Source organism: Mytilus trossulus, chromosome 3, assembly GCF_036588685.1.
Source record: "Mytilus trossulus isolate FHL-02 chromosome 3, PNRI_Mtr1.1.1.hap1, whole genome shotgun sequence".
Taxonomy (NCBI): domain Eukaryota; kingdom Metazoa; phylum Mollusca; class Bivalvia; order Mytilida; family Mytilidae; genus Mytilus; species Mytilus trossulus.
Window position 1 is genome coordinate 74890961 of NC_086375.1, and position 16840 is coordinate 74907800.

A 16840-nucleotide genomic window follows, 5' to 3' on the forward strand; every position below is an offset into this window, starting at 1 on the left:
ATTGGCGTCCTGTGGCCAATGAGGCATAGTGTGTGCAACTTTGCAGTATAATGTATAATGAAAGATACATGTGCGACCAGCAGTATTATTTTCATTTGTTATGCAGCATTTTAATTTTAAAATCTAAAATAAGTTTAACAAACATTTTATCCATTAACAAATTTTCTTTGTTGTTTTTTTTTTTGTGGGGGCAGATCTCAATGAGTTCTTCCTAATATAGGTAGACCCAAATTATTTTATGTAAAAGATAAAATCCATTTCCTGTACAAGTATTATAAAAGTAATACTTTTAGAGTATCATTCTATTCGTGCTCTTTACGTGTGTATCAATTGGTAAAAAATTATATCCTGTTAGGATATTTTTTAATTGAAAGTTCTGTATTTGTAACTTTCTTAAACTGTCAAATAAAATAGATCGTTCTGCGTTATAAAATTTGCAGTGTAATAAAAAATGTTCTACTGTTTCTTCAACACGACACTCCTCACACAATTTAGTGTCAGATATGCCTATTTTATAAAGATGTTTGTTCAATGGTATATAACCAGTCCTTAATTTAAAAATCAGTCTTTCTTTGTATCTGGACATTTTTGGTATTTTTATGTCAAAATTTATTTTTGGACTTATTTGATACAATGCTCTATCTTTCTCTTTATCCCATTCTTCTTGCCACATTTTTTTCATTAAATTTTTACACAATGTTTTAAAATCATCTTTGAACAACGGTACAAAGATATAAATATTTTGAAAACTTAATGCCTGTTTAGCATGAAAATCTGCCAACTCATTGCCTTGTATTCCTACATGACTTGGTATCCATTCAAAAATTATATTTGTACCTGAATGATACAATGATCTTAGTAAAAAATGAATGTCAAGTAAGAATTGATTTCTTATCTTGTTTAAAGGTATTTTCAGTGCTTGAAGCGCTGATAGAGAGTCTACAAAAATCACAACGTTAAAAGGTAGAAAGGCTTGTAACCATGATATACATAAATAAATTGCTGTCAATTCACACATAAAATTAGAAAGGTGATTGTTCAACTTAAATCCCTTATTGATTTTTAACTCTGGAATGACAAAGGCACAACCAGCATTGCTATTTGGATCTTTTGACCCGTCAGTGAATACTTTTAAATGGTGTTTATATTGAGTATCTATCATAATATTGGCTTCACTTTTAATTAAATGTGGTAAATCCTTTTTAGAAATGTAATCTTTTAAATACATGTTTACTATAGGTACTGTAAAATGCCATGGGGGGATTGGACTTTCTCTATATATAACTACATTATTTTCTGAAAAATTATTTCCTTTTAGAGTATCTTTTGCAATTAATGTAAATGGTTTACGTTTAACAGTTTTACTATAAAATTCAAAAGTAGCAGTATCTTGAATTGATTTTTTGGCTGGATGGTTGTTTTCGAAAGTAGAAATGTTTAAATATGATTTTGTTATTAACGCTTTTCTTCTGATTTCGTAAGGAGGGTCTCCCATTTCCACCTGAAGTGCTTTTAATGATGCTGACTTCATGGAACATGTACATAGACGTAAAGATTGTGTTTGTACCTTATCTAAAATTTTCTTAATAGATGCAGAGGCTGTATTGTAAACCTCACAACCATAGTCAATTTTTGACCTTATTAAAGCAATATAAATTTTTCTTAGAGTATAATTTGTTGCTCCCCATTTCGTTCCCGTTAAAAGTTTCATACAGTTTAAAATTTTTGTACATCTTGTATTAATATACTGAACATGACTATTCCAAGTAAGATATCTATCAAAAATAATTCCAAGAAATTTAACTTCTTTAACAACTTATAAAATGTGATTTCCTATTTTCAATATAATATTATTACAATTTGATTTCCTAGAAAAAATAACTGTGACTGTTTTTGAAGGTGAAAGTAAAAAACCCCAATTTGAGCACCATTTGCTTATACTATTCAAGTCTTCTTGATTTTTTTTCTGTAAAAATTTTAATGATGGTCCAGATTTCCAAATTGCCCCATCATCTGCAAATTGTGACATTTCACAATTTTTCAAACAGTCTGACATGTCATTAACCATAATATTAAAAAGCGTTGGACTTATACAACTTCCCTGGGGGGTACCATTTTCTAAAACAAAAATATCTGAAAAAGTGTTGTTTATCTTAACCTGCAATACTCTATCTGAGAGAAAATTATTCACATAAGCAAGCATGTTGCCTTTAAGACCCATTTTTTTCATTTTTTTTAATAAACCATGTTTCCATAGCATATCGAAAGCATTTTGGAAATCAATAAATATTCCAACTAATATGTGTTTTTTAGCAAAAGATTTCTGTATTGCATTTTCTAGGCGTATACATTGCTGTATCGTATTTTTATTTTTTCTATAACCGTTTTGATTCGGGTTAAATATATTATTTTTTTCCAGAAACCATGTTAATCTATTGTTTACCATTTTTTCCATAATCTTATTAAAATTAGAAGTTAATGCAATAGGTCTATATGATAATGGATCACTGGGATCTTTACCATGTTTAAAACTAGGAATAATTGTTGAATGTTTCCATTCCTTTGGAAGTTCTTGTAACATCCAAATTTTATTAATAAATAGTAAAAATATGCTTAAGGTTTTATTAGATAAATGTCGAAACATACTATAAGTTGTTCTATCTTTTCCCGGCGAGCTATCATTAGTATCAGCTATTGCATCTTTAAATTCTTGCAATGTAAATTTTTCATTAAAACAATCTGTATTAATTTTGTAATATTCAATAAAATCATTTATCTCTTCTTTTTCTGTTTTAGTCTTAAATTCTTTGAAGTCGTTATTGTAATTTGAAGTACTACTGACTTTGCAGTAATTTTCTGCAAATACGTTTGCTTTTTCTTTCGTATCTGTAATAAATCTATTAAAATATTTCAGAATAGGAATGTTTGTCCTAGTACTTATCTTCCCTAACATCTTTTTTACATTATGCCATAGATCTGAAATATTATTATTACAATTGAGACTAGTACAGTAATTTGACAGTAACTTCCCTGGGGGGTACCATTTTCTAAAACAAAAATATCTGAAAAAGTGTTGTTTATCTTAACCTGCAATACTCTATCTGAGAGAAAATTATTCACATAAGCAAGCATGTTGCCTTTAAGACCCATTTTTTTCATTTTTTTTAATAAACCATGTTTCCATAGCATATCGAAAGCATTTTGGAAATCAATAAATATTCCAACTAATATGTGTTTTTTAGCAAAAGATTTCTGTATTGCATTTTCTAGGCGTATACATTGCTGTATCGTATTTTTATTTTTTCTATAACCGTTTTGATTCGGGTTAAATATATTATTTTTTTCCAGAAACCATGTTAATCTATTGTTTACCATTTTTTCCATAATCTTATTAAAATTAGAAGTTAATGCAATAGGTCTATATGATAATGGATCACTGGGATCTTTACCATGTTTAAAACTAGGAATAATTGTTGAATGTTTCCATTCCTTTGGAAGTTCTTGTAACATCCAAATTTTATTAATAAATAGTAAAAATATGCTTAAGGTTTTATTAGATAAATGTCGAAACATACTATAAGTTGTTCTATCTTTTCCCGGCGAGCTATCATTAGTATCAGCTATTGCATCTTTAAATTCTTGCAATGTAAATTTTTCATTAAAACAATCTGTATTAATTTTGTAATATTCAATAAAATCATTTATCTCTTCTTTTTCTGTTTTAGTCTTAAATTCTTTGAAGTCGTTATTGTAATTTGAAGTACTACTGACTTTGCAGTAATTTTCTGCAAATACGTTTGCTTTTTCTTTCGTATCTGTAATAAATCTATTAAAATATTTCAGAATAGGAATGTTTGTCCTAGTACTTATCTTCCCTAACATCTTTTTTACATTATGCCATAGATCTGAAATATTATTATTACAATTGAGACTAGTACAGTAATTTGACAGTAACTTCCCTGGGGGGTACCATTTTCTAAAACAAAAATATCTGAAAAAGTGTTGTTTATCTTAACCTGCAATACTCTATCTGAGAGAAAATTATTAACATAAGCAAGCATGTTGCCTTTAAGACCCATTTTTTTCATTTTTTTTAATAAACCATGTTTCCATAGCATATCGAAAGCATTTTGGAAATCAATAAATATTCCAACTAATATGTGTTTTTTAGCAAAAGATTTCTGTATTGCATTTTCTAGGCGTATACATTGCTGTATCGTATTTTTATTTTTTCTATAACCGTTTTGATTCGGGTTAAATATATTATTTTTTTCCAGAAACCATGTTAATCTATTGTTTACCATTTTTTCCATAATCTTATTAAAATTAGAAGTTAATGCAATAGGTCTATATGATAATGGATCACTGGGATCTTTACCATGTTTAAAACTAGGAATAATTGTTGAATGTTTCCATTCCTTTGGAAGTTCTTGTAACATCCAAATTTTATTAATAAATAGTAAAAATATGCTTAAGGTTTTATTAGATAAATGTCGAAACATACTATAAGTTGTTCTATCTTTTCCCGGCGAGCTATCATTAGTATCAGCTATTGCATCTTTAAATTCTTGCAATGTAAATTTTTCATTAAAACAATCTGTATTAATTTTGTAATATTCAATAAAATCATTTATCTCTTCTTTTTCTGTTTTAGTCTTAAATTCTTTGAAGTCGTTATTGTAATTTGAAGTACTACTGACTTTGCAGTAATTTTCTGCAAATACGTTTGCTTTTTCTTTCGTATCTGTAATAAATCTATTAAAATATTTCAGAATAGGAATGTTTGTCCTAGTACTTATCTTCCCTAACATCTTTTTTACATTATGCCATAGATCTGAAATATTATTATTACAATTGAGACTAGTACAGTAATTTGACAGTAACTTCCCTGGGGGGTACCATTTTCTAAAACAAAAATATCTGAAAAAGTGTTGTTTATCTTAACCTGCAATACTCTATCTGAGAGAAAATTATTAACATAAGCAAGCATGTTGCCTTTAAGACCCATTTTTTTCATTTTTTTTAATAAACCATGTTTCCATAGCATATCGAAAGCATTTTGGAAATCAATAAATATTCCAACTAATATGTGTTTTTTAGCAAAAGATTTCTGTATTGCATTTTCTAGGCGTATACATTGCTGAATCGTATTTTTATTTTTTCTATAACCGTTTTGATTCGGGTTAAATATATTATTTTTTTCCAGAAACCATGTTAATCTATTGTTTACCATTTTTTCCATAATCTTATTAAAATTAGAAGTTAATGCAATAGGTCTATATGATAATGGATCACTGGGATCTTTACCATGTTTAAAACTAGGAATAATTGTTGAATGTTTCCATTCCTTTGGAAGTTCTTGTAACATCCAAATTTTATTAATAAATAGTAAAAATATGCTTAAGGTTTTATTAGATAAATGTCGAAACATACTATAAGTTGTTCTATCTTTTCCCGGCGAGCTATCATTAGTATCAGCTATTGCATCTTTAAATTCTTGCAATGTAAATTTTTCATTAAAACAATCTGTATTAATTTTGTAATATTCAATAAAATCATTTATCTCTTCTTTTTCTGTTTTAGTCTTAAATTCTTTGAAGTCGTTATTGTAATTTGAAGTACTACTGACTTTGCAGTAATTTTCTGCAAATACGTTTGCTTTTTCTTTCGTATCTGTAATAAATCTATTAAAATATTTCAGAATAGGAATGTTTGTCCTAGTACTTATCTTCCCTAACATCTTTTTTACATTATGCCATAGATCTGAAATATTATTATTACAATTGAGACTAGTACAGTAATTTGACCAATGGTTGTCCTGTGTATCTTTTAATACTTTTTTACAAAATCTGTCTTTATCTTTATAAATTTTAAAAAATCATTGCCATTTCCAGTATGTCTTGCCCTATTTCTAGCTTTGTTTCTAGCTTTTATAGCTGAAGTACATTCCTTTGTCCACCAAGGAACACAAGGTTTGTTTGTTTTATGAAATTTCTTAATAGGAATATGGGTACATGCTATATTAATCAATTCAGTGGTTAATGTATTGTTAGTTTGCTGTATATCATCTGTAATTAAATTCTCTGTAAATTTAATGTCACATTCTTTCGTGAAGCTTTTCCAATTTGCTCTCTTAAAATTCCATTTAGGGGAGAAATCACTGTTGTAATCACCAATATATATATTAGAATCAATGTACACACAAAAATGATCACTTCCAAAGGTCACGGTGGGTATGGTTGTCCTGCGAGAGAACGTACTGTGCTGGTGATTCGGTCCTGACGGGTGCTGGTGATCAATGAAAAAATGTAAACAAAGACGAAAATGATGTTTTTTTACGTTTTCTCTCATAAAAAATGGAAGAAAACGGTTGAGATTTGTCAATTTTGTTTCTTATAGGTTCATATGTAAACCATTAAAAAGTTGACCCTCTAAACTGTTTCAGTAAGCGTAACACAAAAATGCTCATTTTCAGAAAATCTACAACTGAAAAAATAAAACAAAAATGCTCATATAGTCCGCTTTCTATACAGCAATCCACACGACAAAACTTTTTTGTGAAAAAACCATTGCAATTAATTAAAATTTAGCATTTTCTCAATTTATTCATGTCCTGATACTGTGCTGGTGGGTCCTGTCATTGTGCTGGTGGGTCCTGATACGGTGCTGGTGATTTTGGATAAGCAGTTGGTCATATTTGAAACAAATGTTACAAAATCAATAAAATTGGGCAGATAATTGTTGTCAATAGGATCTATGACTCCTATTTTAGCTCTTGTGCATCCATTTTTGCTGTTTTATATGTGTTTTCAAATGATTGTAACTTGTATTACATAACTACATTAAAGGGCAACATCTTTCGTCCAATATCAGATAACAATATATAGTATCTAAAATAAAAATAGTTTTATTAAGATATTAAATGCCCCTTACATTGAGGCTTCAACAATGATCAAAGCCCATGCCGCATAGACTTGTTTGTTAGCGCTCCGCATTCCCCTCCCCACTTCCACCCAACCAACCCTGCTCATTTCCTCCTTTATTGTTACAGTGGTGTACCAACACAACAAAATAATAACACAAAGACACACATTATTGAACAACGAATGCTCTCATGTACTAAACATGCTGAAAGCTAGTTCAAAGGCACATGTTCAACTAATAGATAAACCATGTTCTCATATACAAAAATCCAAATCGTGTCGATTAAAAAAGTCTCAAACCTTAAGTTCACATTTTAATGTTTGATGAAGCAGAACTTTAAAAGTGTGCAGTGAATTTTGTGCTCACAACAGTTATTGTCATAATTATGTTTGCATAAGACTTATAAAGGAATAAAGAAGGTACCAAGAAATATTTTACACTTCAATTTAATAATCATGAATGGAAGGAAATGGTACGGACTTACATAGGACAAAAAGAAATTGATAGTATTTTTTGGCAAAAGACTTAAACGCTTCTTTGCATTATATAGAACAGCTCTTCTATAAAAGCATGCAAAAAAAAACTTTGGTTGACTTGCTTGCTATATTTGCTTGGATGTTTTCAAACAATAGGGAGGCGGAGTTTCAATACATACTGTGATTAATTTGATTGGACAATTGCAAACTGACAGGAATTGAAGTTATTGTTTATTGTTTATACACATTCTAGTATATACATGTAGTAAACAGACTACTGACCTGTCGTTTACTAACATTGTCATTGTTATGTTATGTAAACTACCCTACTTTAAGAGTAGACTAGTCCGACAAATGACACATCTTTCTGTCTGTTGGACAAGGCTACTTCGAAAGGAGGGTAATATACCTTACCTTACAATGAATTCACGGTTAAGCTAACAAGAAAGCTAACCAAAGATATTACCTTTGCCTACATACTCAATGGAATCGGCTGCAACTAAAAACTCGAATACACTTTAACAGACAGTGGTCATGTTTGTTGATGAATATTGTTTTCCTAGATTCACTCTTGAAAAATCATTTGGTAACATTTGGTCAAGTAATTTCAGAAAAAAATCTTTTTGTAATTGCGGACGCCAGGACAATACATGAACCTCACACTACCCCTCGACACAGGTGAGCTTATATATGATCTTATAGCGATTCGGGTTGATAACCAGTTGAAATAAAGCCAGTTTTTTTGTGTGTAGATTTGTATTGTTTTAAACTGTTATGACCTTTTAAAGTTAAATGTAGGTGTTAAATCTAAGTATTTCTTTTTTAAACTAATATACTTGTTTTATACTCAATTGGAAGTATGAAGCTACGAGATATTTTAAGTTTTTGAAATTGAAGGCATAATTAATAAAGCAAACGGTAGTTTCAAATACTTTTAAATAGATTTTTAACGATAATGTACCCTTGTGTTGATCCCATGCTAAACATAACAAAAATCTCTGTTCAAAGGTATGTGAATTTTCTACAAAAAAAGTGATTTGATTTTCACCAAATTCCCTTTTTCTACTAAATACGATAATGAACTATAAATAATAATGCTTTGCAAAAAGTTCCCCCTTGATATATGTAAAAAAATATATCTCTATTATTCATTGTCTGTGCTGTTTTGCTACTATTGCAGTTTGCACATTTCGTAATTGACAGGCCACAGAAGGGGTCATAAACCATACACGAAAAGATAAAATATTGATCTAAGTACTTAATTTGCATCTCTGAACCCCCACCTCCGTCTTGTTTTTTTTAGGAGGGTGTCTAAAAATTGTCAATTACAGACAGCCGAGTACGCATTTTATTTTCAAGGCGTGATTACGTTGATTGTTAATGTCCTGAAAACGGATAGATGGGAACAAAAATGTTTGATATATCTGGTTTTAGATTCACTTCTTCTAAATATAAATTAAGGCTACATTTTCATATAATAAAACTAAGAATTCACAATATCATAAAATGCAGAAATAAATGGATGAATTGAAATATCTTAGTAAGGAGTCATTACTACAGAGATGGTGTGTTTGACACACAAAACGTAAAAGCTTAGTGATCTTACCAATATTATAATAAAAGTGTATTTTAGTTGGGTAATTTTTCCATTTACTTAATATTTTTAATTAGAATTAAGGCACATTTGATTTTATTCATAAAAATGTTTAAATATAGAAAAGTAGGACACATTGTTCACTTCCTCCCCAGTAATTCTTTATCAAAGATATATTATTTTGGAATTTTGAAAAGAAAAAGCTAAGAACTCATAGTTTTGTTTGTGTTCTCTAGGTTATCCCGTCTTCATTCTCTGACATATTCTAGTCTGCCCTTTCATAAAATAGTGTATTTTTTTAAATGTTATATCGAACTTTCGAAAAAAAAACACCTGATAACCGTTCTGACAAAAAAATTGTGTTGAAAAAATCTTACAGATACAGCAATTGGTTCTTAATAGCTATAAGATACATTTTACTTTTAAAATACAACTTTTAAATCTTACGGGAAACTATTCCAAGCTTAAAATTTTCACTGTAACAAACCAAACAAAAAAAACCAAATCCGCAATACTATTTTGTCATTCTTATAGTCAGCACTCAATTGTTTAAAAACAAATGTGTTTTAAGCTGCCAAAGACATTTTTATTTTATGGGTTATTGTTGAAGGTCGTACGATGACGTATGGTTGTTAACACATACTTCCTTTGATTTCTTTGGAAATTTGTCCATTGACAACAAACATACCACATCATATACTTTATATAAGTATTGTATAAATTACAACATATTTTCATGATCTTGCAAAATGATCGTAATCCCGAAAAATGTTAACATATTTTCTTATCGTAAAAGGGGACAAGAAGGGTTCCATTAACAGGCCAATAAATAAGATTACAATTAATTTAAAAAGATAATAAAAAATAGGGGTATTTTCTCTCATAATAACAGTAAACAGATTCACAACAACGTCAATTTCAAGAAAGTAGACAACAGTTAATTAAACAATAACAGTACAGCATCAATGATATAAAATATATGACACTTTTAACTAAAATATAAAGGCACAGAACCAGGACATAGGAGCACAGAACCAGGACCGTTTTTCTTATCACCAGCACAGTGACAGGACAATTCCGTTTAACGAACTTGCACGACTTTTTCAATATAATATTGTTGTAATTTACTTTGCATGGTACTTATGGCGCACCAGAGAAAAATTAAGCAACAAAACAGTCGTTTTATTGCCGTTCTGATACAATGTAAACAAACCCACCAGCACAGAATCAGGACCCACCAGCACCCGTCAGGACCGAATCACCAGCACAGTACGTTCTCTCGCAGGACAACCATACCCACCGTGAAAGGTGGAATGTTGATCTACCAACCAATTAATTTTTTGTCCAATATTAGGACTACAAAAAGTCAGATCTAAACATGATGTTTCTAAATTAATCGGATTCAGTCTTGTTCCTGATCCTTCGTTTAAAAGACATATATTATTATCTTGAATACACTTAAAAAGTTCTCTACCTTTAGTATCGATTCTTTTCCCCCATAATGTATGGTGAGCATTAAAGTCACCACATAATATGTATTCTGTTGTAATTTGACTAAGAAGAGTATCATAGTCTTCATATTTAGTGTCTAATTTAGGGTCATATAAATTAAGTATCAGTAATTTCTTACTATTATGTATAATATAAATTGCAGAAGTTTCAAATGTACTCTGAAAATCAACTGTACTATAGTTAATATATTGTTTAACATAAATGGCTGTTCCACCTCTGTTAACACCTCGACTTGAGAATGTTGCGAGTGTGTAACCTGGTATTTCATGGTAATCTTTTTCGAGATTACAAAAAGTTTCTTGAAAACATAAAATATTTGGCGTATCTTTAATATTGTTTAAGTGCCATATAAACTCCGGTATGTGTGACCGAATTCCCTGACAGTTCCAATGTGCCAAACTAAGTTGTAAAGCCATGAATATGATTAAAGTATACATTATAATTGACATGAATGTAAATAGTATATATTTCATTATTAGATACAAGTATAAATAAAAACTTAGTTTATTAATGTAAGTTTATCTAGTATATATTCTTGGTTAACGTGTACACCAAGCAATTCTAATACCATGTCAGCTACAACACTGACTTTTTGTTCATTATCAGATAATGTTGGAACCTGTATTGCTGTCATAATTATTAAGAGAATAAAATTGTCAAACTCTGTGAGCTGTTGAAATAAGCCCTTTGTTAGAGAAATCTTTTCATGCTCTTTAGGAAGTTTTTCCTTTTTACCCTGTAAAGGATTTTGTTTTGACTCTTTAAGAACATGTGTTCTTGCTTCTTTAACTGAGCATTTTTCTTTACACACTCTTTTTATTATTTTTTCATTTTGTATTTTCTTTGGGCAATCTTTACTCGTAGCTGGGTGGTCACCGTTGCAATTTGCACATTTAGCCTTATTTTTACACTCCCTATCTTTATGGTCTTCCCCACACCTTACACATTTTACACTATTTCTACATTCTCTTTGCATATGTCCAAAACCCTGACATTTAAAACATTGAGTTGGTTTTGGAACAAAGAGTTTTGTTTTGTGACTCTTAAAACCTATCAACACTCTGGGTGGTAACTCTGTTGTGTTAAAAAACAGTTTTAGAGTTTTTGACGGAACCCTAGTTTTAGTATTAATGTCATAATATGTTAGTCTCTGAAATCGACTGACCTGTTGTTTCTCTAGAATGTCCTGTAAATCTGATTCTTCTATATCAAGTGAAACATTGTAAATACAACCTATAGTAGTGTTCAGCGATTTAGGCTGAAACACATTTACTGACCATTGTCCTAGATGTGTAAGTTTGGACAATTGATTGAACTGGTGTTTATCAAAACAAACAACCATTAAATGACCAGTTCTTGTTGCCCGAGCTCTTTTACAATACCTACAGAAGAACTCATTAGTTTTTGTATTTGTATTGGATTTTTTAATCCAAGTTTTTCGTCTCTATTAGAAACTATTAACACATATTTTTTAGGCTGTTTTGGACTATTAATTAGTCTTTTAACGGGGGCCCTTTTTACAGTATCCTGTAACACACTACTATAAGAGTCGTGCTGTTGACTGTTAACACGTTTCCTTTTACTTTTTTGATATTGCCATGGGTCTTGGCCAATATCTGGTTCACTCTCTAATTCTGACGTTTCTGAACCTGTATCCATATTAATTAAATTTTGGGACATATAAGTTCTGTCCATAACTTTTTCATGGAGACCATCAATAAATCGTTCTATCACAGTAATGTCTTCTGAATCAGACATACTTAAATTACCAAACTACTACTCCCTATTGGAGAAGAAGCGTGACTAAATATATATATATAAAAAAAAAAAAAAAAAAAAAAAAAAGATAGTAGAAAATTTTCTGAACCTAAGTTTACACAACCTGTATATAAATATCTTAATGTAATATCTAAATAAATAGCTGAAATATCTGAAATATCAATGCCTGTTCATAAAGTAAGAAACTAAGTTTACAAATAAATAACGATCAGTGCTCAGTAACTAAATGCATGTGTGTGACACCATTGGACTCACTACCAAAGCTAGGCCTTAACAAAGACTACATATATATACATATATAAATATTCCTTTAACAACTAGAGGCTCTAAAGAGCCTGTGTCGCTCACCTTGATATATGTGAATTAAACAAAGGAAACATACAGTTCATGACAAAATTGTGTTTAGGTGATTGTGATGTGTTTGTACATCTTACTTTACTGAACATTCTTGCTGCTTACAATTATCTCTATCTATAATGAACTTGTCCGTGTAGTTTCAGTGGAAAATGTTAGTAAAAATTTACAAATTTTATGAAAATTGTTAAAAATTGATTATAAAGGACAATAACTTCTTCGGGGGTCAGTTGACCATTTTGGTAATTTTGACTTATTTTTGAGTCTTAAATTGCGGTACATTATTGCTGTTTACAGTTTATCTCTATCTATAAAAATATTCAGGATAATAACCCAAAACAGCAAAATTTCCTTAAAATTACCAATTAAGGGGCAGCAACCCAACAATGGGTTGTCTGATTCATCTAAAAATTTCAGGGCAAATAGATCTTGACCAGATAAACAAATTTACCCCATGTCAGATTTGCTCTAAATGCTTTGGTTTTTGAGTTATAAGCCCAAAACTGCATTTTACCCCTATGTTCTATTTTTAGCCATGGCGGCCATCTTGGTTGGTTGGCCGGGTAACAAAACAAAAATTTTAAACTAGATACATCAATGATGATTGTTGCCAAGTTTGGTTTAATTTGGCCCAGTAGTTTCAGAGGAGAAGATTTTTGTAAAAGTTAACGACGGACGCCGGACGCCGGACGCCGGACGCCAAGTGATGAGAAAAGCTCACTTGACCCTTCGGGCCCGGTGAGCTAAAAACAGGAATAAGTACTTTTGTTCAGTTTTAAGTTTTTCAATTTTGAATGTACATGGTTTTTTTGTTTGTACAAAGTACATCTTTTACATTTCTTTGTACAAATCATAGGGTCTCATTGGGGAAGGGGCTTATTGTTTAGTTAGAATCTCGTATCAAGCTTTTCGTTGACATAATTGTTATTTCCCGTGTCCCGCTGGAATTTGTTTCCAATTTTTACGCTTTATTATTTTCGACTTTCACTTGTAACGCTTAAAAAAATACGACCAATCCAGGCATCCCTAGTCATATGTTTTCCATTTTTGTGATATCAATAATTGTCTAAATTTGTATATTTCGTATGTATGAGGATATTGTTCTTTGTACCCCCTGTGTACATGTACATTAAATTTAAATAACAAAAATGAAAATAAATGGCCAAGGATATATTTGATGAGGATCATATTTAAAACAAAAATCCAGGGAATTTGATTGATCTATTTTTAGGCTTTTCTCTTTTTTTTTTTTAATTTTTCAAGAAAATGAAACCAATGACACATTATTTTTTTTTATATTTAGAGCACTTTTTTCCTGAAAAGCAATTTTGATATAAAAAAAAAACAACATAAATTCAGTAAATTTCATATGAGGATATTGAATTTTCTGACCCCATATATACCGTATTAGGTCAATAGCACATTATGTAATTAATAATATTGTATAAGATGAGATGTATTTTCTTTAAAGAGTATACATCTTAGATTTTTCAGGATCTATTTGTCTTGTATCTTGTATTATTTATTTTATTGTTTAAGAAATGGAAACCGAAAAAGACTAAATGCTACAACTGTGAGGAGTAGTCTGATATTACAAATGTAATAATTGGTCATACAGCAACTAAACACCATGATAATTCCTTTAAATAAAAGAAAAGTGTCTAAAAAGTAGAAAATATGAATATTAATCAAGACATTAAAATGTTGTTCCTGGTGTCGTTCGAAGAACTGGACAATCTAGCTGGTGGTAGCATATAATATACACATTTTGTATTTGTCTGTCATTGCTAAAGGATCATATTTAGGCTAATGAACTACATGTATTCATTTCATTGTTGATTTTATCTGAAATTTTATTCAAATTTTGTCTTCAATGGCAATAAAAAATGGATTAAGTGTGTGTGTTTTTTATGACTTTTTATTAATAGGTTTCTTTTATTAATCTTCAGAGTTCACCACAAGACATATTACTAACTGTAAAATCAAAAGTAGCACGAAATGAAGTTAAAATGAAAATGAGATCCCTGCATAATGTTTAAGACACCGTTTTGTTAAGGATCAAGTAATTCATAAATGAACACTGGAAAGTAGTTGTATAAAGCTCTCCAAACGGAATATTTGCATTTTATTGAAAAAAACATAAATTTTGATATGTTTTTGATGACTTATTTGTAGTATGTGATATTGTCCTTCACTTAATTACAGTTATAAACTAGAAAAAAGTTATTTTTAAAGCCTAAAATACCTTTAATTTTCTGTCCAAAAAAAACACGAACTATTTGTCTTAAAACCCGGACGAATTCACAGTTGCTCTCGAAAAAACCCAGACAGTAACATACACTGATTTATTTAGTAAATACATGGGAATTGAGTTTCTTTGTTGATCAAAACCTATAAAGTATTCAATATAAGATAGTTAGTAATGTTAAAAACTGTTATAGTTGTGAAATATCCGTTAATTGAACTTATCGCATGCTTTAACACTCGAAAAAGCCCGAACTACACTCGAAAAAAATGGACCAAATCACTCGAAAAACCACGATCCTAGCCGGACACTATATCATAGTAGGATCAGGCCAAATAATCACTTACACCCATTTGAATGACTCGCATGCGGAAGTATTTCAAATACGAAGTTTTTTTTTACCCGAAGGCAAATAAAAGTAACATCTGAAAAAATTTACATTATATCAAATATAACTTTATGACCCTTATTACAAATTCTGGTATTCCCATATGTTTTATATACATTACGTGCTAGGTTTTCTGTTGAATCGTGTTATATTCATTATATTTCTGTTACCAGTATTTCAGCACTGTCATGATTGAAAAGCACAACTTTTTGGAATTTTGGATCCCCATTGCTCTTCAATTTCGTACTTGCTTGGCTTTATAAATATTTTTATATGAGCATCACTGATGAGTTGTATGTATATGAAACGCGCGTCTGGCGTACTAAAGTATAATCATGGTACTTTTGATAATTATATGATACATTTAGACCACACACACGATTAGATACAATAATCGTTTTGTAATCCTAGAATAAATGGTAAAATCACAAAAATACTGAACTTCGAGAAAATTTAAAACGGTTAGTCTCTAATCAAATGGCAAATTCAAATGATAAAACACACCAACTAAATGGACAACTGTCATATTACTGACATGGTACGGGCAATTTCAAATGTAGAAAATTAGAGAATCAAATAGTAAGTCGGGGAAATTTTCTGAAGAGGAATATCTTACCGTTATAATGCAGTTGACATCTTCTTTTGGCTTAAAATCTACCAGGGCTTAGTCTTGTAAGTATTTCTTAAAAATACAATTAATTTTGTTAAATGAAGTCATATTATCCGTACCAGTCATTATAATTGAACACGAAGTTTCAACATCCGTATCAGCAACAAATAATGTTTTATATAGAGACTGTGGTGTCAGTAATCATGACAGTTTGCTAAGTAAAGAATAACTATGTTGCTTGGATTGGAGATCAATGGTTGATAGTAGTATTAGTATATTAGGCTGAATTTACGAAAAAAAAACATTCAACTATAAAACATCGGATTTCGTGTTGTCATGAACAAACGATTGAAAAATTAAAAAAAACTGTTTTTTTGAAGCTTTTGTCTTCTGTTTCTTTGTTCAGTTCTATAAGAAAATGGTTAAAGATAGCAGGCTCATAAATTAGTTAGACAAATGAACGTGTTGGTGAATGCTCATCTTTTGAAATCAAACATAAAAAAATCTATTTGATGGACATTAGGTTGAGGATAAAAAATATAAAATGCATTTAATTTTATAAGATGAGAGATTACCTAGAATAACTGAAAAACTGACAATGCCATAGAAAAAAATTCGCACACCACTTCATATAAAACTAAAGATTGAGCAACGATAATCGGTACTAATTCTGAATTTCGATAGACCCCTAAAGTAATCACCAAGTCTATAACCAGGGATTTGTATTAGTAGTACCATATAAAACATTCCGTATGTAAATCAAGATTTATGAATTATGTCAGTGTCCTTAAACTAAGAATGCAACAACATCCGATAAATTTTGACTAAGATACTAAAGGATTCCCGGTTAGAATGTTTCGTTTTTTTTTATGCACAAAAGGTTCTTGGTATTGCCGTTCCAAACTTTGGGTATTTAGTTTTTACCAGAATTACCACATTTGCTGAATAAAGTCATTTC